The following is a 23,332-nucleotide window of genomic DNA, read 5'->3' on the forward strand; positions in this document are numbered from 1 at the left end:
CCAGTATAATATTTTTAAATCCTAAGTCATCCTAAGTCTCTGGGTGAGAGGTAAGGGAGCAAATTCTTGTGGCATGATAATTTGTTTTATTTATATACATTGCTGGTTTTAGCTTCCTAATAATTTAAGAATTTTTGCATCTATTTCCATAATTGAAATTGCTTTTGTTTGGTTTTTACATCAAGTCATAAAACGTTGTATAAAGTTTATACATATGTTTATACAACCAAATTCAACTCATAAAAGGTTGTATAAGGTTTTATAAACTTGGTACAGCCTTTAACTTTAATCTTAGAAATAATTTTCCTGGAAACTCTCTTACATAGATTTCTTTTTCCATATTCAATTTGAGGTTAATTGTAGTAACTAAAATTTAATATCTATGTCTTTCTTCATATATATATATATATATGTGTGTGTGTATATCTATATCATATAGTACTCTTCATATACATGTATTCATATATATATTCATATAATATATAAATCTATATATAATGAAACTATATACCAATATAATTCTCTCTTTAGATCTCTCTCACTACTCATATATCACACATACACATGCCATACATATACATACATATACACACAGTAATATGTATATATATATATATATATATATATCCACTATCTACAAGAAATAGTCACTTTGATCAAGAACAAACATTTTAAAATCAATACAAATATTACTAAAATCATCAACTTCAAATAGTCCCTACACTTTTGGCACAATAATCTATATCTTGGAATGTGGCACTAATTGCCCAACAGAGAAATGTAAACATCTCTACTTTTTTTTCTCTCTTTCCCTCACATTTATACTACTATTACCAAATTCTACAAACCTCCAAAAATATTTTGCATATCACAGCCTACAAATATACAAAATCCTTGCCATTTTCTTCATGATCACTGACACTTCTTAATGTTCACTTACTAATTACGAACTCATCTTTTATAGTATAATTAAAGAGATCTCCCAAACTGCAAATTTTATATTATTCATTTCATTAAATTATTCAGAGGTTTCAGATTCTTTCATACAAAGTTCTCCATGAAATCACTCAATTACTTCTCCAGCAACACATGCACCAACTATTCCTCACATCTTAAAATTCTGCAAATTTGTCATGATCTCACCTAAATCTTAGCCTTCTATCAAATCCTTTCTCCTTCATATACACTACCTCCTCAAACTCAAATTTATCCTTCTTTACTTGAGATGTCCTCAGAGAAGTCTCTCTGATACCTTATACATTGGGTTTATGTTTAAACAATTTATCAATTCCATTGTCATAATCCCAGTCATACTTCAGTGTTATTATTTGATCAATGTCTATCTTTCATGCTATGGTGTGAGGCCTGTAAAAACATGTAGGACAGTCATCCTTAACATTCTATTGTCTATGTGTAGGATGATGTGTGGAATATAAATGGTCCTTGATTCTTGAATTAACAGGACATTATTAGAACAAAAAAGAAGAACTGTTAAATTAATACAATACTATAGAGGAAAGATGAATTGGGGGGGTAAAGTTTGAGGAAAGACTTTATGGATAGACAATTTTTAGCTGGGTATTGGGTGCTGAATGATAGGTATAGATTATGAAAATGAGGTCATGTGAAAACATGGAAAAAGAACTTGTAAATGTATGAAGTCAGTATAATATATTTCACATATGAGAATAATAAAAAAAAAAAGTTTGGCTGGAATGTGGAGGCTGTGAAAGGAAAGAGTTGGGGAGAATATATTTGAAAATGAAGATTTTTTTTCTTACACACTGTAGAGGTTATGGAATAGTTAAAAAATGAAAAGAAATTTTTAGGAGCCAGCTGAAAATTTGGGGAAGAAAATTAACTAAATCATTGTCAGTTTAATGCTATAAAATACTGATATGAAATTATAAAATTTCATATATGTGACATATATATATGATCATATATATATATATATATATATATATATGATGTAAACATTACCCTTGATTTCTTTTGAGAAGTAATTTACAGGCTATATAATGATTGTTTATATCCTTATAATTCTGCTGAAATTAACTATTTGCTTTTATATCCCATTTTCCCAAATTTCTGTGCAAATATATTCATATGGATAATTCAAACACACATATTCTTAAATTTATTTTATTTATTTATTTTTGGCTGGCATTGGGTCTTCGTTGCTGTGCATGGGCTTTCTCTAGCTGCGGTGAGTGGGCTTCTCATTGTGGTGGCTTCTCTTGTTATGGAGCACAGGCTCTAGGCATGTGGGATCAGTAGTTGTGGCTCACAGGCCTAGTTGCTCTACAGCATGTGGAATCTTCCCAGACCTGGGCTCGAACTGGTGTTGCCTGCATTGGCAGGCAGATTCTTAACCACTGTGCAACCAGGGTAGTCCCAAACACATATATTCTTGCTAAAGAAAATATTATGTTTAGAAAAGAACCTAGTATCCCTCCAAGTCTAAATTACAAAAAAAAAGTTTAATGTGAAATATAGGAATAATTGGCCAATTCTTCACTGTAGGAGATCTCTCCTTAGTAAAGCATAGAGTCAGAAATTTCAAGTTATTTGAACTGTAATTAATATCTTATAGCATTACAGAGATAAATCCAAAAAAAGAAAAAAGAAACTACCCTAGTGACTTCACTTTTTCTTGGCAAAGCAGTCTTTGGGGCAACAATTATCTTAATTAACTTAAATAATGGTTTGCTGGTTCCAGAACCTAAGACAGGAAGGCTGTCCTGGGAACCCTGGAAACACTGTGGAGGCAGCATGGTTAAAAAGAAAAGCTTTTTAACAGCAGGTGTGATATGCAGAACTATGTTCATCAAAAACACTGGGCAAGATGAAAGAGATGATTTGAGATGCATCCTTCAAGCTGAATATCCTTTGCTATATCTAAATTGTGATACTAGAAAAGTGATTTACAGAGACAACTGTCTATAAAAGTTCAAACTTTGCATTTCTTCTTTTAAATAAATTAACCCTACTGCTGAAGAGTCTTGATAAAATTTTGTAGAAACAGTGAACAGTAATACATTTTCTCTGACTCAATTTTAGAAGGCACCCATTTAAAACAGTTTAAAGGAGTTGGGATTTTAGATTGGAAGAGTGATATAACTAAAATGTCTGAGAAAGAGAATCAACATATATATATATATGGAAATATATATATATATATAAAATGATATTAAGTACAAAATACTGAATTATCACTTAAGACATAGAAATATGTGTCAGATATGGCTCTCTCAAAGAACTTTAAGTATGATCAAATGAAAGGATATGAATTCATGAAAAATCAAATATCCATAAAATTATTTCAAAACAATAGCAAATTTTATAATATGGTATCTGATTAATTGGGATCATTACACACAAATAAAAAAAGGCATTTTAATTTTGAGAAAAGTGTACCTCAAATAATTGTTTAAATTGATAGACTACTATCTATGAGCTATTAAAATTTAACCATGATTTTTAAAATATATATATTTATGCCTAGCACCATCTAAAGTGCTTACACATAGGCTGTCATTGCCATGTAGTTAAAATCTCATCTAATTTTCATTTTCTTTACCTTATATCCTCTTCATTATTTACTGATACCTATTGTATTCTAGTTAGAAAACAGATGACATACTCCTTTTATGGAGATTCTGGGTGCATTAAAAAATAAGAGGGTAAGGACAAATCAGAAAAGTTCTGTCTTCTTTACATCCCCAGGACCTTGCACTTGCCATATTATCATACTGTTTCTCTTCTTTAAGAAGGTAAAGTATTCGACTTCAAGCACTATATCTATCTTTGTAATAACTGTTTTCTCAGTTCTGAGCATAGAACCTGGTAAATTATTGGAGCTCAACTAATACTGTTGAATGAATAAAATCTAGTACTCCAGGTGTGAGTTTATAAGAACCTAAAGTAAGTAACAAACTAAACAAGAGGGACCAGGCAGTCTTGATAATGAAATTTGACTTCAGGTGATATGAGAGCCGAAAGAAATGAATTTACCAAAGAAAATGCTAGATTTAAAATATGGAAAAGTATAAGAATGATGATATTATTAAAATTGACATAATAATAATGAAAAAATAATTTATAATTCATGGTAGAAGAGTTGAAGACAAGTTTGGTCATGTTGATTGGAGATAATGGTGAAACATTTAGTGGAAATGCTCTAGAGAAATCTTACAAAGCGGGATTGGATTTCGGAAGAGAGGTAAGACTGGAAATACAAATGTAAATTTATTAGCTTTATTTTTTAACATATTAAGGAATGTGTGGAGTTTAATAAGAAAATGATACCTGAAAAGAGAGAGTGTTGGTAGCAATAAGGGGCCTTAACCCTGAGGAAAGTCAATATCTAAGGAGACAAAGGAAGGTAGTAAAGAAGACAGAAACATTAGTGGTGAAAGAATGGGGCAGGTGCAGAGAGCAGTAAATGGTTCTGCTTGGCTTCTATGGAAAATGAGGTCAGTTATATAAATAGAAAGTCACTGGATAGAAAGATTTGGATAGGAAATTTCAAATATGATGATTCTAATCATTTTGCCTTGGGCACAAAATACTGAGTGTCAATATGTGTGACCTCACATTCTGTCAGCACTTTTGTTTTCTTCAAGGCCTAGAAATAGTGGAAGTGGTGAAAAATAGAGAAGAAAAAAATTATAAAACTACAGTTTTGTTAACTGAACAAAATGACTTTGTTCTGGTTGAGCTTGGCATGAAATTTGCATTAATTTTGACTCATTCAGTCTCATACCTTTAATCTTAAAATCAATGTGATTTGCAACCCCCCCCTGCAGTTCTGATTGCATCTTTCTCTTTTGTATATTTAAGCAGCTTGACTGTGGGGGCTTTGTTTTCAGATAAGCCCCAATTCCTTTAAAATAGACAGCAAATCAGCAGAGTATTACGGATAATGACATTGTAATATGTTTGAACTTCAGAGGAGGAAACGTCTGATTGCAGAATTTATTATTTTCTTTTAAATCACTCTAAAAACACTCAGTGAACTGCCATTCAGTCCCAAGTTAGGACTTTAGGTCATTATCTGCTTCGTATGGCAATAATTCTAAAATAATTAAAATAACTGCATGCATCATGTTTCAAATAAAGCTCTTGTGACTGATTTGATTAGTAAATAAAAAGTGTAAGTATATAGTATGTGTTGTGTCAAAAATAATAAATATCTATGTTTTATGATTTATAGATTAATGCATAACCATTTACCATCTATAGGAAAAGTGTCATAGGTCAATCATTCAGGAAGTACTCTACTGCTGTTCTGTGTGAGGAGATTTTTGGGGGGTACTCTCAAAACACTATGGAAAATGTAAAGGAAGCAGGTGTGGACAGAGGGAGAACTTGAGCTGCTAAGAAGTTCCACAGGGAACTCTGGAGCATCACCCCAAATTGCGAGGAAATGACCCAGGCCTTTGTGCCCCACATTAACGAGTCATAGGATGTGATTTGCCCCATGGAGGGGTTGAATTTTGAGTAAGTAAAGATTCCTTTGGGAGCAATTTTTGAACAGGAACTCAGCTGTGTGCTACCATGAAGCAGAATTCCCTGCAGGAGCAATGAGGCTCTAGATTCTTAAGGAAGCCTCTACATCACAGAATCTACCATACAGGGAAGTTGATAAAACTGGGTTTCATGTTTTCAAAATCCTGATTTTCAAGTCTATTTTTTAAGGAAAATTTCCCTTCCCTTTCTTTTCTATGGTGGGCTAAATAAGGAGTTCAAATCTTTGATGTGTCTCTAATCAAGAAGTGAAAGGCTCCCTCTTTTGGAATCTGGGAGTAGCCTCTGACTGCTTTGACCAATAAAATACAGTGGATGTGACACCCTGATGATTCCAGGCCCAGGATTTAAGAAGATGGGCAGGTTTTGTCTCGTTTCTTAAGGACCTAAACTGTCATTTGAAAAGTCTAACTCTCTGAGGAAAACCTCACAGAGGTTTTCTAAACGTACTCTTAAGCAGGGTTTCCCCAACCCCCAGGTTGTGGACAGGTACTGGTCCGTAGCCTGCTAGGAACCAGGCCACACAGCTGGAGGTGAGTGGTGGGTGAGCGAGCAAAGCTTCATCTGTATTTACAGCTACTCCCCATCACTTGCATTACCCCCTGAGCTCTGTCTCCTGTCAGATCAGCAGTGGCATTAGATTCTCACAGGAGCACGAACCCTACTGTGAACTGTATATGGGAGGGATCCAGGTTGCACACTCCTTAGGAGAATCTAATGCTTGATGATCTGAGGTGGAGCTGAGGTGGTGATGCTAGCACTGGGGAGTGGCTGCAAATACAGATTATTATTAGCAGAGAGGATTGACCACACAGACACCATAATAAGTCAATTGCTTGCAGACTCATATGAAATCCCTATCAGTAGTTGGGACCTTAAAGATGGCAGAGGAGTAAGATGTGGAGATCACCTACCACCCCACAAATACATCAAAAATATAGCTACATGTGGAACAACTCCTACAGAATACGTACTGAATGCTGGCAGAAGACCTCAGACTTCCCAAAAGGCAAGAAAATTCCCATGTACCTGGGTAGGGCAAAAGCAAAAAGAAAAAACAGACACAAAAGAATAAGGATAGGACCTGCACCTCTGGGATGGACCTGTGAAGGAGGAAAAGGTTCCACACACTAGGAAGCCCCATTCACTGTCAGAGAGAGTGGGTGGGCTGTGGGGAAGATTTGGAGCATGGAGGAGAGCACAGTAACAGGGGTAAAGAGGGCAAAGAAGAGAGATTCCCACACAGACGATCATTGCCAACCAGCACTCATCAGCCTGAGAGGCTTGTCTGCTCACCCACTAGAGTGGGTGATGAGGTGGTGATGCTAGCACTGGGGAGTGGCTGCAAATACAGATTATTATTAGCAGAGAGGATTGACCACACAGACACCATAATAAGTCAATTGCTTGCAGACTCATATGAAATCCCTATCAGTAGTTGGGACCTTAAAGATGGCAGAGGAGTAAGATGTGGAGATCACCTACCACCCCACAAATACATCAAAAATATAGCTACATGTGGAACAACTCCTACAGAATACGTACTGAATGCTGGCAGAAGACCTCAGACTTCCCAAAAGGCAAGAAAATTCCCATGTACCTGGGTAGGGCAAAAGCAAAAAGAAAAAACAGACACAAAAGAATAAGGATAGGACCTGCACCTCTGGGATGGACCTGTGAAGGAGGAAAAGGTTCCACACACTAGGAAGCCCCATTCACTGTCAGAGAGAGTGGGTGGGCTGTGGGGAAGATTTGGAGCATGGAGGAGAGCACAGTAACAGGGGTAAAGAGGGCAAAGAAGAGAGATTCCCACACAGACGATCATTGCCAACCAGCACTCATCAGCCTGAGAGGCTTGTCTGCTCACCCACTAGAGTGGGTGGGGGCTGGGAGCTAAGGCTTGGGTTTCAGAGGTCAGACCACAGAGAGAGGACTGGGGTCAGCTGCGTGAACACAGCCTGAAGGGGGCTAGTGCACCACAACTAGCTGGGAGGGAGTTGGGGAAAAAGTCTACAACTGCCTAAGAGGCAAGAGACCATTGTTTTGGGGTGCATGAGGAGAGGGGATTCCTTCCCTCTCTGCCCACAGAAGGCAGAGCACTGCCTAAACGAGCTCCAGAGACAGGTGTGTGCTGTGGCTATCAGCTTGGACACAAAGGATGGGCATGAAATGCTAACACTGCTGCTGCAGCCACCAAGAATCCTGTGTGCAAGCACAGGTCACTATCCACACCTCCCCTCCTGGGAGGCTGTGCAGTTAGTAACTGCCAGGGACCCATGATTCAGGGACAACTTACCGAGGAGAACACACAGCGTGCATCAGGCTGTTGCAACGTCACACCTGCCTCTGCTGCCACAGGCTCACCCCGCATTCTGTACTCCTCCCTCCCCCTGGCCTGAGTGAGCCAGAGGCCCCTAATCAGCTGCTGTTCTAACCCCCTCTTCTGTGGGCTGGAACAGATGCCTGTTCTGTATGTAGGGCAACCTACATGCAGAGATGGGGCCAAAACAAAAGCTGAACGTCAGGAGCTGTGCGAAAAAAGAACATAAAGGGAAATTTCTCCGTGCAACCTCAGGATAAGTGGATTAAATCCCCACAACAAACTTGATGTACCCTGAATCTGTGGAATACCTGAATAGACAGTGAATAAACCAAAAAAATTGAGGTGGTGGACTTTGGGAGCAACTGTAGACTTGGGCTTTGCTGTCTGTGTCTGACTTGTTTATGATTTTTAGGTTTATCTTAGTATAGTTTTTAGCTCTTTTTCTTGCTGGTGGATTTGACTATTGGTTTGGTTGCTCTCTTCATTTTTTATTATTATTACATTTTTAAGATATTTTTATTTTAATAATTCTACTTTTAAATTTATTATTATTTTTTCTCCCTTTTCTTCTGAGCCATGTGGCTGACAGGATCTTGGTGCTCCAGCCCAGCGTCAGGCCTGAGCCTCTGAAGTGGGAGAGCCAAGTTCAGGACATTGGACCACCAGAGGCTTCCTGGCCCCATATAATATCAATCGGCGAGAGCTCTCACAGAGATCTCCATCTCAAGGTAAGACCCAGCTCCACCCAATTGCCAGCAAGCTCCAGTTCTGGATGCCACATGCCACACAACTGGCAAGACAGGAAAAAAAATACCCTACCCATTAGCTGAGAGGCTGTCTAAAATCATACTAAGTTAACAGACACCTTGAAACAAACTACTGGAGGCAGCCCTGTCCACAAGAAAGATAAGATCCAGCCCCACCCACCAAGGCACCAGTCCCCTCCATCAGGAAGCCTACACAAGCCACTGAACCAACCTTACCTACTGGGGGCAGGCACTAAAAACAATGGGAATTACGAACATGTGGCCTGTGAAAAGGAGACACCAAACACAGTAAGTTAAGCAAAATGAGAAGACAGAGAAATACATAGCAGATGAAGGAGCAAAGTAAAAACACACCAGACCAAAAAAGGAAAAGGAAATAGGCAGTCAACCTGAAAAATACTTCAGAATAATGATAATAAAGAGATCCAAAATCTTGGAAATGGAATGGAGAAAATACAAGAAACATTTCACAAGGACCTAGAAGAACTAAAGAGTAAACAAATAATGATAAACTACACAATAAATGGAATTAAAACTTCTCTAGAAGGAATCAATAGCAGAATAAATGAGGCAGAAGAATGGATAAATGGCCTGGAAGATAAAATAGTGGAAATAACTACTGCAGAGCAGAGTAAAGAATATTAAGCAAACTATCAAAAGTTAAATACAAAGAAAATATATTAAAAGCAGCAAAGGAAAAGCAACAAATGACACACAAGGGAACCCCCATAAGGTTAAAAGCTTATCTTTCAGCAGAAACTCTGCAAGCCAGAAGGAAGTGGCAGGAAATATTTAAAGTGGTGAAAGGGTAAAACCAACAACCAAGATTACCCAGCAAGGATCTCATTAAGATTCAATGGAGAGGGCTTCCCTGGTGGCGCAGTGGTTGAGAGTCCGCCTGCCAATGCAGGAGACACGGGCTCGTGCCCTGGTCCAGGAAGATCCCACATGCCGCAGAGCAGCTGAGCCTGTGAGCCATGGCCACTGAGCCTGTGCATCCGGAGACTGTGCTCCATAACGGGAGAGGCCACAACAGTGGAGAGACCCACATACTGCAAAAAAAAAAAAAAAAGATTCAATGGAGATATTAAAAGCTTTACAGACAAGCAAAATTAAAAGAATTCAGCACCACCAAACCAGCTTTACAACAAATGCTAAAGGAACTTCTCTAGGCAGGAAACACAAGAGAAGGAAAAGACCTACGAACCCAAAACAAGAAAATGGTAATACATATATACATATTGATAATTAGCTTAAATGTAAATGGATTGAGTGCTCCAAACGAAAGACATAGATTGGTTAAATGGATACAAAAACAAGACCCATATATATACTGTCTACAAGAGACCTACTTCAGGCCTAGGGACACATAAAAACTGAAAGTGAAGGGATGGAAAAAGATATTCCATAAACGGAAATCAAAATAAAACTGGGTAGCAATTCTCATATCAGACAAAATAGACTTTAAAATAAAGACTATTACAAAGAAGGACACTACATAATGATCAAGGGATCAATCCAAGAAGAAGATATAACAATTGTAAATATTTATGCACCCTACATAGGAACACCCCAATACATAAGGAAAATGCAACAGCCATAAAATGGGAAATCGAGAGTAATACACTAACAGTAGGGAATTTTAACACCCCACTTTCACCAATGGACAGATCATGCAAAATGAAAGTAAGTAAGGAAACACAAATTTTAAATGACACATTAAACAAGATAGACTTGATTGATATTAATAGGACATTCCACCCAAAAATAACAGAATACACTTTATTCTCAAGTGCTCATGGAAAATTCCCCAAGATAGATCATATCTCTTGTCACATAACAAGCCTTGGTAAATTTAAGAACTGAAATCATATCAAATAACTTTTCCAACTACAATGCTATGAGACTAGATATCAATTACAGGAAAAATAACTGTAAAAAATACAACACATGGAAGCTAAATAATATGCTACTAAACAACCAAGATAACACTGAAGATATCAAAAAGGAAATCAAAATATACCTAGAAGCAAATGAAAATGAAAACATGAGAACCCAAAACCTGTGGGATACAGCAAAAGCAGTTCTAAGGGGGAAGTTAATAGTGATAGAATCTTACCTCAAGAAAAAAACAAAAATCCCAAAGAAACAACCTATAGTTACACCTAAGCAATTAGAGAAAGAAGAACAAAAATACCCCAAAGTTGGTGGAAGGAAAGCAATCATAAAGATCAGATCAGAAATAAATGAAAAAGAAATGAAGGAAACAATAGCAAAGATCAAAAAAACTGAAAGCTGGTTCTTTGATAAGATAAACAAAATTGATAAACCACTATCTATTCAGACCCATCAAGATAAAATGGGGGAAGACTCAAATCAATAGGATTAGAAATGAAAAAGGAGAAATAACAACTGACACTGCAGAAGTACAAAGGATCATGAGAGATTACTACAAGCAACTATATGCCAATAAAATGGACAACCTAGAAGAAATGGACACATTCTTAGAAAAGCACAACCTTCTGAGACTGAACCAGGAAGTAATAGAAAATATAAACAGACCAATTACAAACACTGAAATTGAAACTGATTAAAAATCTTCCAACTAACAAAAGCCCAGTACCAAATGGCTTCACAGGCGAATTCTATCAAACATTTAGAGAAGAGCTAACATCTATTCTTCTCAAAGTCTTCCAAAATATAGCAGAGAGAGGAACACTCCCAAACTCATTCTAGGAAGCCACCATCACCCTGATATCAAAAGAAAACAAAGATGTCACCAAAAAAGAAAACTATAGGCCAATATCACTGATGAACATAGATGCAAAAATCCTCAACAAAATATTAGCAAACAGAATCCAACAGCACATTAAAAGGATCATACTCCATGAACAAGTAGGGTTTATCCCAGGAATGCAAGGATTCTTCAATATATGCAAATCAATCAATGTGATACCTCATATTAAAAAATTGAAGGATAGAATCCTTATGATAATCTCAATAAATGCAGAAAAAGCTTTTGACAAAATTCAACACTAATTTATGATAAAAAGTCTCCAGAGAGTAGGCAATAAGTTCACTTTCCTCAATATAATTGAGGCCATATATGACAAACACACAGCCAACATCATTCACAGTGGTGAGAAAACTGAAACCATTTCCTCTAAGATCAGGGGCAAGTCAAGGATGCCCACTCTCACCACTATTATTCAACATTGTTTTGGAATTTTTAGCCACAGCAATCAGAGAAGAAAAAGAAATAAAAGGAATCCAAATCGGAAAAGAAGAAGTAAAACTGTCATTGTTTGCAAATGACATGATACTATACATAGAGAATCCTAAAGATGCTACCAGAAAACTACTAGAGCTAATCAATGAATTTGGTAAAGTAGTAGGATACAAAATTAATACAGAGAAATATCTTGCATTCCTATATGTTAACAAGGATAGATCAGAAAGAGAAATTAAGGAAATAATCCCATTCACCATTGCAACAAAAAGAATAAAATAGGAATAAACCTACATAAAGAGACAAAAGACCTGTATGCAGAAAACCATAAGACATTAATGAAAGAAATTAAAGATGATGCAAACAGATGGAGAGATGAACCATGTTTTGGATTGGATGAATCAACATTGTGAATATGGCTATACTACCCAAAGCAATCTACAGATTCAATGGAATCCCTATCAAACTACCAATGGCATTTTTCACAGAACTAGAACAAAAAATTTCACAATTTGTAAGGAAACACAAAAGACTCCAAATAGCCAGAGCAATCTTGTGAAATAAAAATGGAGCTGGAGGAATCAGGCTCCCAGACTTCAGACTATACTACAAAACAACAATAATCAAGACAGTATGGTACTGGCACCAAAACAGAAATATAGTCAATGCAACAAGACAGAAATCCCAGAGATAAACCCATGCACATATGTTCATCTTATCTTTGAAAAAGGAGGCAAGAATATACATTGAGAAAAGACAGCCTCTTCAATAAATGGAGCTGGGAAAACTTGACAGCTACATGTAAAAGAGTGAAGTTAGAACATTTCCTAACATCATACACAAAAATAAACTCAAGATGGTTTAAAGACCTAAACATAAAGCCAGATACTATAAAACTCTTAGAGGAAAGCATTGGAAGAACACCTTTTAACATAAATCTCAGCAAGATCCTTTTGGACCCACATCCTAGAGAAATAGAAATAAAAACAAAAATAAACAAATGGGACCTAAGGAAACTTAAAATCTTTGCACACCAAAGGAAACCATAAACAAGACGAAAAGACAACCCTCAGAATGGGAGAATATATTTGCAAACGAAGAAACTGGCAAAGGATTCATCTCCAAAATATACAAACAGTTCATGCAGCTCAATATAAAATAAACAAACAGCACAATCCAAAAAATGGGCAGAAGACCTAAATAGACATGTCTCCAAAGAAGATATACAGATTGTTAACAAACACATGAAAGGATGCTCAACATCACTAATCATTAGAGAAATGCAAATCAAAACTACGTTGAGGTATCACCTTACACCTTTCAGAATGATCATCATCAAAGAATCTACCAAAAATAAATGCTGGAGGAGGTGTGGAGAAAAGGGAGCCCTCTTGCACTGTTGGTGGGAATGTAAATTGATACAGCCACTATGGGGAACAGTATGGAGGTTCCTTAAAAAACTAAAAATAGAATTATCATATGACCCCACAATGCCACTACTGGGCATATACCCTGAGAAAACCATAATTCAAAAAAATGTCATGTACCACAATGTTCATTGCAGCTCTTTTTACAATAGCCAGGATATGGAAGCAACTTAAGTGTCCATCGACAGATGAATGGATAAAGATGATGTGTCACATACATAACAATGGAATATTAGTCAGCCATAAAATAAACGAAATTGAGTTATTTGTAGTGAGGTGGATGGACGTAGATCTGTCATACATAGTGAAGTAAGTCAGATAGAGAAAAACAAATACCGTATGCTAACACATATATATGGAATCTGAAAAAAAAAAAAAAGGTTCTGTTGAACCTAGGGGCAGGACAGGAATAAAGATGCAGATGTTGAGCGTGGACTTGAGGACACAGAGTTGGGGGAAGGGTAAGCTGGGAAAAAGTGAGAGAGTAGCAATTTCATATATACACTACCAAATGTAAAATAGATAGGTAGTGGGAAGCCACTTCCTAGCACAGGGAGATCAGGTCGGTGCTTTATGACCAACTACACGGGTGAGATAGGGAGGATGGGAGGGAGATGCAAGAGGGAGGGTATGTGGGTATATATATATATATATATATATATATATATATAGAGAGAGAGAGAGAGAGAGAGAGAGAGAGAGAGAGATGATTGACTTTTTTATACAGCAGAAACTAGCACAACATTGTAAAACAATTATACTCCAAGAAAGATGTTAGAAAAAAAATAAAGAAGAAAAAAAATCCTATCAGTGAGTGGCAAGTGAAAACAAGCTCAGGGCTCCCACTTATTTTGCATTATGGTGAATTGTATAACTATTTCGTTATATATTACAATCTAATAGTAATAGAAATAAAGTACATAATAAATGTAATTCGCTTGAATCATCACCAAACCACCGCCCCCCCAGTCTGTGGGAAAATTGTCTTCCATGAAACCAGTCCCTGGTTCCAAAAATGTTGAGGACCGCTGGTCTTAGGCACAGATGATTGTTTAATTTATCATGTTTTCATGAATTCTCTTTCCGATATTACTTAAGCAACACTAAATCTTTCTGAGCCAGGATAGCAAAAATATGCTAATAAGGATACATTATAATTATCCCTCATCTGCCCCCTTGCTGGCTGACCCTCTTTTCTGCTGATCCAGTAAAATATAGTGCTGAGAACTGTATTTTTTCTTATCAGTTAAACTGGAGCCCTGTGATAGAGAAAGAGAGGAGGAGAGAGAGAGGAATAAAAAGAGATAGAAAGAGATAGAGATAAATATAAATTGTATTCAGTGTCTCATTTTATTTGCTGATTCTTACTTATCCAGTCTCAATTTACTTTATGTGCTGGATACGTGGCTTAGCTCTACACAGCCATGTCTTCCAGAATCATATTGAAGTTAATTTATTTTCAAGTTGTCGTTTTTACATAATGTTTTCATAAACCTTAATGTGCAAGAGCAGTGATATTGCAAACAGAGTTTTACACAGCAAATTTTTTCTTTTCTCAATTTCTCACAGTTTTTCTCTTCACAGTGTATAGTTATCTAGTGTCCTAATTCCTACGCTCTCTGCAGGCAGACTCATCACTGGCTCATGATTGGTATGAAACAGGGGTGTCCCAATGTCTTTGGGTTGAAAGCCAACTCTAATGTGTTGGAGACAAGAAAAAGAAGACTCACTTTTGGTAAGTATTTTATTATGCAATCCTTTTTTGAGATTTGAATATTTGATGATAGGATTTGATGTGTAATAATTATTGAGTTTAGTAAAGGATATATTACTAATGTTGCCAATAACTTGAATGCATCAAAATTAAGTGTGAAAGATTACTTAAAATTTTACTTTAGAAAATTGTATTTTAACATTTGTTATGGAAAATTTCAATCATATACGTTAGGAGAAAGAATAGGTCAATGAACTTCCATATACACATCACATAGATTTAGTAATCAATAAATTCAGCCATTCTTTCTCCTTTTTATCCTTAATCTGTTCTTCCTACCCCAGAGTATTTTAGAGAAAATCCAACACTTCACATCATTTCATACATGAGTACAATATTACAGCATGCACCTCTAAAAATAGTTCCTTCTTAAAATGATAGCCATAATATCATTAGTATACATAAAATAACTATATCATGTAATATCTAGGCAGTACTCATAATTTCTTGTTATCACATTATTGTTAGGTTTTTTGAATGTTTAGTTGAATCACGATTCACGCAGTTTAAATATATATTGTCTTTTAAATCTGCATATATCTCTCCTCTTTTCCTTTTTCAGTTTATTTGTTGATAAAATTAGATCAATTTCCTATAAGGGCAACTCCTTTCCTAGAGGATAAAATAAAAGTGACTCAGCAGGTTTACATTCCAATCATCCATACTTTCATCTATCCATATATTAATTTAACACATATGTGTGAATGTCTTTATCTATCTATCTTAGTTATTGTGTATCAATTAATATTTTAGTGTGCAGAGAAATCTATGACACAACTCTAAAGGCAATGGCAGATTTTGTTCTGGTGATATGATAAGGTTTGTGTTTGTGAGAGCAAAGCAATTATAATATAAATATTCCTAGGCTTTCCCTTAACCATGCCAAACAAGGAAGTTTCTGCCTTTGATTACTTAATATTTTTTCTTATTTCTCAAATGCTCAGAAAAGTTACCCTTGACAATTTTTTGAAGGGGACCTCTCTGATGCAGAAACTGAAAGAAATGATAAAGTGTAAAAATTAAGTGTTTAAAGTCTAAGGATCGAAACAGCATAGTCCAGGTGATGGATTATAGTTAGAAAATTATTAAATGCAGTAGGAAGCTAGTATACAGTGATAAATTGGTGAACAAATAAATACTGGATAAATAATGCTATTTTAAATTTCTAGTATATGAGGAAGAGCACCTCTATATGATGACAAAATATTGATTGAATGTGCATTTGAGAGATATAAATGGAAATAAATTGAAGATCATAGAATTTGAGCAAGTCAAGGATTGTGAGCTTCTACGCTGAATGAATCATCCATGGGAGAGTAAAGGCTCCCATAATGATGCACGAGCCAAGGATATAAAGGGAGACTGTAAAGACTGTAAGCCCAGATACAGAAGCTTTCCAAAATAACAAGTTGAAGAAACATTTAGAACCATGTGTTTCTATAGACAAAATGAAATGAGATAGAGAGTATGCAGCAAATGATATGAAAGTACAAAACAAAAAAAACAAATTGTAGGTAAGTTTAGGACAACAGATTAGGAGAGGAATGGAAAGATAAGTCAACTCTATCTCTTTGCTTCTGAGAGAAAATAAGTGTAGAGACATCAATGGATTCCACCTAAACTGAGATTTCAGAAGAGCCTATTTCTTCACACTAAAGGCAGGATTCAATTAAGGTAAGCAATTATAAGAAGCACCAATTAAGACACTGAAGATGTGATTAAATTTATGATGAAAGAATCTTAAGTCTAGCCCTTCCTGCATCATTCCTACTATCGTATTCAATTGATGAGCCCTGGCTGTTGTCATTTCACTAGAACAACAGTTCTCCACTTTCACTGTACCTTTGAATCATCTGATGATGTCTGATTCCCATTCTCAGATTCTGGCTTTAACTTATCTGGGGAACAGCCTGGAACTCAGAACCACTGAACCATTGTGAGCATTCCTAGTGACTAATGTATGTCCTGAAGATCTAACATCAGCCTAGAATAAAATAATCATTAAATATATGTGTTTTTGAAATTATTACAGAAACCAAATCTAGATGAAACCCCAGATCTATTGTGTACTGAGAATGCAATGGTTATTATGATTAATGAGATTGTCACTTTCTCTTTTGGATTATATTGGATTGATTTAAGAGAGACATGGACATATATACACTACCAAATGTAAAATAGATAGTGGGAAGCAGCCGCATAGCACAGGGAGATCAGCTTGGTGCTTTGTGACCATCTTGAGGGGTGGGATAGGGAGGGTGGGAGGGAGGGTGACACAAGAGGGAAGAGATATGGGTATATATGTATATGTATATATATATAACTGATTCACTTTGTTATAAAGCAGAAACTAACACACCATTGTAAAGCAATTATACTCCAATAAAGATATTAAAAAAAGAGAGAGAGTCTTTCACTCTATCAGTATATACTTTTGAAACATTGCACTGAAAAATCTATTTTAGTACTTTCTGCCTAAAGCTAAAAGATTGGTTTCAGCTCCTAAGCTTTTGAAATTTTGAAAGATGCACACTGACTGTAACAGAGCTTGCCAGAAAAAAAAAAAAATGTTCATAGAACTCCAACCCAGAATCTAAACTATAATGTTCTAAATTGGATATAATTATTTCCAAATTCCACAAAGTATGGAACTTTTATTATAGAAAAGCTGGTGTTTACAGAAATTTAGGTTAAAACATAGTGGACATTTAACAAAATCACTAAGAATATAGATTTTGGAGTCAGACAAATCTATTTAAACTCAGCTGTGTTCCTTTCCAGGTGGAAAAGTATTTATCATATCTACATCTTTATTTCCTAGCTTGTAAAATAACAATATGAATACATCATTCATTTAATTGTTGTGAAAGCTAAATGATATATGTGAAATAAATTAGTATTTTGATTAATAATTATTAAATGCTCAATATTAAATATGTATACAAAAGTTAAATAAAAATCTAAGCGCTAAAAGCAAGTAACAAAATTACAGTAATATTTTCTGAAAGATTCCTTATTAACTCCAAAAACATTTATAAAGTACTTACACAAAATGTGCTGTTTTCATGAAGCTAAGTCCTAGTGAAGAAGACAGAAAGTAACCATAAAATCATACAAACACATGTATAATTATAAATTCAAGGAAAAAACCTTAATGTAAGAAGAAGAAAAGGATTTCTATAATAGAAGATAACAAAAGAACCCGAATTGAGCTATGTGTGGGTGAATGAGAAATTTTCCCCTAGGAGGTAATGCTCAAATTAAAGTATAAAGATGAATAAGAGCTCAATAAATAAGGGACTGATAGTGTGTGTTTGTGTGCGTGTGTGCATGTGTGTGTGTTTAACTTATTTAATTTTCCAGAAAGAACTTGAGACTTGTTTTCTGCAAAATAACTTTTCATAATCCACACAGACTCAGAAATAAAGTTAAAGAATCCTGAATTAGAAAATTTCCTATCTGAGTAATTTTCATGACTGATAGGCAAAGCAGAGGAAGATAGATCATCAGGAAATGGAAATCTTAATTGGAAAATAATTGAGAACATTCACAAAGACAAGACTATGATGTGAATCTAAAGATAAGAAATATGAGGAGAGAAAAATAAAATGGTATTCACAATGGGAAAATACAAGTTAATATATAAGCTGAGGTGGTTTTAAATGATTTAAATTAATTCTCCCAAAGTGATGGAAACCAAAATCTAAATACTAGATAAGACTTACAAATTTAACTCTTCATGACTTGAGGGTGAATATCTATGCCCATCATCATGCAGATCTGACCATCACTTTCATCTAATCTTCATCTATGTTTTGAAAACCATTTAAAAAAAATTTTCCCCTACTCTTTGCCTTAAAAGAGACATATTCTCATTATATAATAGAAATCATTCATAAAAAGTACTTATTATTATTTTTAAACTTTACTGTTAAATGGCTTAGATGTTGCAGGTTTTGTACAGAAGATTGTCTGATATGCAGATGATTTCTTTTTCCAAGGCAGCTATTGATAGTATTGATTCCTATTAACTCTTCAAATAAATAAAGAAGAAAGGGCCATTTTCTTCATGACAGAAATTGCAGCCATCACTGGGATAACATATAACAGCTGCTAATAACTCTGCAGACTGGAAACTGCAGTTCAGGGAGAAACTTGGCAGGTGGAATGCAATTACCCAAAGTGGACCTTATCCAGATATGTAGGGTAAACACCCTCCCCCCCCCCATAGATTGATTTCAAATCTTTAACGGCCATAAAAAGACTAGTTATTTCATTTTTTTCTGTCTCACTCAAAATATATCTAGCTTTGTCACATTAAAATAAAATTAAACTTAACTGTGCCAAAAAAAAACAAGCCTAATAATACTATTTCACTTTTGGAGTGTGCTCATATAATATTGACTTATTTTATGCTTTTAATTAAATACTGAATTTCTCTCTCATTCCATATATATATGATATGGAAACAGTATATGATGAATTACAAATAATTTTCTTTTCTTTTTTTGAGGTTGCAAAATAAGCTATTCAAATGAAGTCACTCTCCACAAGGGGTATATTTATTTACCTGATATTAATATCAAACTAATGTGTTAAAAATTACATATACATTTATTTTATTGTGGGACATTAGGTTTCATGACTTGATAGGTGGCTCATATTTTTACAATGAATTCTCTCTTCTTCTGTACCATTACCAGTTTAATCCTAATTTGGGAAATAAATATCTGATGACTGGATTTAAAAAAAAAAAACAAACAAACAAGAACACACACCTTGGTTTTGATCCAGCTTCTGTCACAATGAGTTTAGGGCAGACTTTTCAGATTCTTTTCTACTTTGCAATGTTGCCTCAGAAAATCTTTTAGACTCTCTCATTTTATGTACTGAATTCTATAATTTGCTTATTTTCAGGGGAATACAATCAATGTTTTTTGGTTTATTTTGATTTTGTGGACAATAGTTAACAAATATTTGTGCTCAACAGACTTTTTAATTAATCTTAGAAATTAAAACAATTAAAGATTTCATACAGATATTTGTCTCCCATTGGATTTAAAATCAAGTGTTCCTCTTTATTCTTTTTCTTTTTTTCCCATACACAGTATCTCATTTGTCTGACCATATCTCACTTAGATTTCTTTGGATGTTGTCTTGTCCAGCATTTGACCTTCATTTTATACTTACTTAAAATTTTATTTCACCTGATATATGAACTTGTACTTTCCCAGTATGAATTTCATTTTGTTTTCCTCTACTCATATTTGTTATATTTACTTTCATTGTATTCCTGTCTATGTCAGAGTTCTCAATTCTTCTCATTTTCTTATTACATGAAATTTGATCATTTTAAGTGCAAGTCATATTATCTCATCAGCAACTTCCTAAGATTTTCCTAAATTGACTTCATGTATAGGATTTATTATTTCTATTTAAGTTTTGAACAAATCTCTATCTCTAAGAGTACCATATATGAAGTAGATGTTATTTTAACATCTAGAATGACTACTGTAATGTTCACAGCAATTGCATTACAATATCATTAATATTACCATAACACAGACTTTTTTCCCCATTAAAAATGAATTTGATTGTTTTCTTTCCTCTCAAGTTATGCTTCATTCTGAACTTTCAAAAAAGTTTTAGAACTTTAAGTGGTCCAGGATGTTTACCAGTTCCCTTAATATCCAAAGGTGCCTGTCATCTAGATCTCCTAATTTGCAAGTATTCAAATTTCCCAAGTATACCCTTACATGTGTTTATATTCATTACTCTCTAATTGCTTCAATTATTTCTTATTGTCAGAAAATCAGATAGGCACAATGTCATCATTCTTTCTAATCCTAACATCATTGAAATAGATTTTATAATGGAATATTCCAACTAATTTATGAATAACTCTACACAGTAGTATTTTGTTTTGAATTGAGGACCTTTGAACAACGATGAAGGAAATTGATCTTCATGTTATCATGATCTTAATAAATGTTTTTAAGAATTAGCCAAACCACTTTGATATGAATTTTTTGTCATTGTAATATGGAATTACATTGTATACAAATAAATATCTCACTATCATGAAAATTTTTTATTTAAACACTTAAATTATGGTAAATTAAAATACACCAAATTCTCTGTTTATTATATCATAGATTGATGAGGATACTGTTACTTATTTGGAAGAAATTGTTTTACTAAAGAAGGATTTAAGGAAGTTTTCTACTTATGAATATCAATGAGGCAGGGATTTATTATTAACTATTTAGTATATGATAGGCTTTCTACTAAGCAATAAAGATTCAATGTTGAAGAAGAGAGACTCCTTTTTTATTTCACCTGTAGCCTTCATTCTCTTGGATAAGACAGATTATTAATAAGTAAATAAAATGACATATGAAGTTATGTATGTATCTATGTGGCATCATTACACAAGTGCTGCATTTTTATGACAATGTTAAAAAGAATGAGCACATTCTTTTCGATATGGTATCAGAGAAGGTCTCCCTGAAATCATGATATTTTCAATGATGCTTTAACAACAAAAGAAGGGGGGGTGTTTGTGATGTTGGGAACATACTGAATGTCCATGAAATAGGAAAGAAATTTGATGTGTTCTGGAAACAATGGGGACGTGGCATACAGATGGAGCTTACAGTGATTGAAGCTACCAATGTTTGGAAAAATAGGCAGACATGGATCAATCAACTGATTTATATTTTAAAGTTAACTTTAACTGCTCTTAGAAGATGAATACTAGGAAACAACAATTGCGAAAAGAAAAAAAAAAGAAAATGCTTAGTGAACCCAGATGAAAATTTACTGGGGCTTCTACTAGGATTAAAAACATATGGAAGTGAGTCAGACTGCAAATTCCCTGTGGCAATGGATAGGAGCAGGGTGGCCACTATCACCACTTTTATTCAACATAGTACTAGCAGTCCCAACCAGAGAATCAGGCAAGATAAAAAACTAAAAGTCATCCAGATCAGAAAGGAAAAAGTAAAATTGTCTTTATTTGCAGATGATGCAACCTAAAGACTCAACCAAAAAGAAAAAAAAAAAAAAGTTGTAACTAACAATGAACTCAGTAAATTTATAGGAAGTAAAGTGAGCATATATCAATCTACTGAATTTCTACATGCTAATAATTAAACATCTGAAAAGGAAATAAAGAAAACAATAATATTCACAATAGAATCTAAAACAATAAAATACTTAGAAATAAATTTAACAAAGAAAGTCAAAGATGGCAATGAAAACTATAAGACTTTAATGAAGGAAACTGAAGAACACACAAACAGATGGAAAGATATCCTGTGTTCATGTAACAGAAGAATTAAAATGACCATACAATCCAAAGCCATCAGTAGATTTAATGCAATTCACATCAAAATTCCAATTTTTAAAACAGAAAAAGAAAAAGTTCTGAAATTTGTATGGAATCACAAAAGACCCCAAATAGCCAAAGCAAGTCTTACAAAGGGCAAAGCTGAAGGCTTTGGTCAATGAATCTATGACAAAGGAGGAAAGAATATACAAGGGGAATAAACAGTCTCTTCAATAATTGGTACTGGGAAAACTGGACAGCTGCATGTAAAACAATAAGATTAGAACATTTCCTCACACCATTTACAAAAACAAACTCAAAATGGATTAAGTACCTAAATGTAAGACTTGAAACCATAAAACTCCTACAAGAGAACAAAACACTCTTTGACTCTTTTAATTGAAGCAATATTTTTTTGATCTATCTCCTAAGATAAACAAAATAAAAGGAAAAAAATAAATAAATGGGACCTAATTAAACTTAGGTTTTGCACAGCAAAGAAAACCATCCACAAAATGAATAGAAAAATTATAGAATGGGAGAAAATATTTGCAAATGATATGATCAACAGGGATTAATATCCAAAATATATAAAAAGGTCATACAACTCAAAATCAAAAAAAAAACAACCAAGCAAATATAAAATGGGCAGAAGACCTGAACAGAGACTTTTCCAAAGAAGACACACGGATGGTAAACAGGAATAGGAAAAGATGCTCAACATCCGTAATTATTAGAGAAATGCAAATCAAAGCCACAATAAGATATCACATCACGCCTGTCAGAATGGCAGTCATCAAAATATCTACAAATAACAAATGTTGGTGAGGTTGTGGAGAATAGGTAACTCTTGTACCCTGTTTGTGGGAATGTAAATTGGTGCAGTCACTATGGAAAACAGTTTGGTCATTCCTCAACAAATTAAAGATATAACTACTATATGATTGAGC

This window comes from Neophocaena asiaeorientalis, unplaced genomic scaffold (genome assembly GCF_003031525.2).
Source record: "Neophocaena asiaeorientalis asiaeorientalis breed wild unplaced genomic scaffold, Neophocaena_asiaeorientalis_V1.1 scaffold601, whole genome shotgun sequence".
NCBI lineage: Eukaryota > Metazoa > Chordata > Mammalia > Artiodactyla > Phocoenidae > Neophocaena > Neophocaena asiaeorientalis.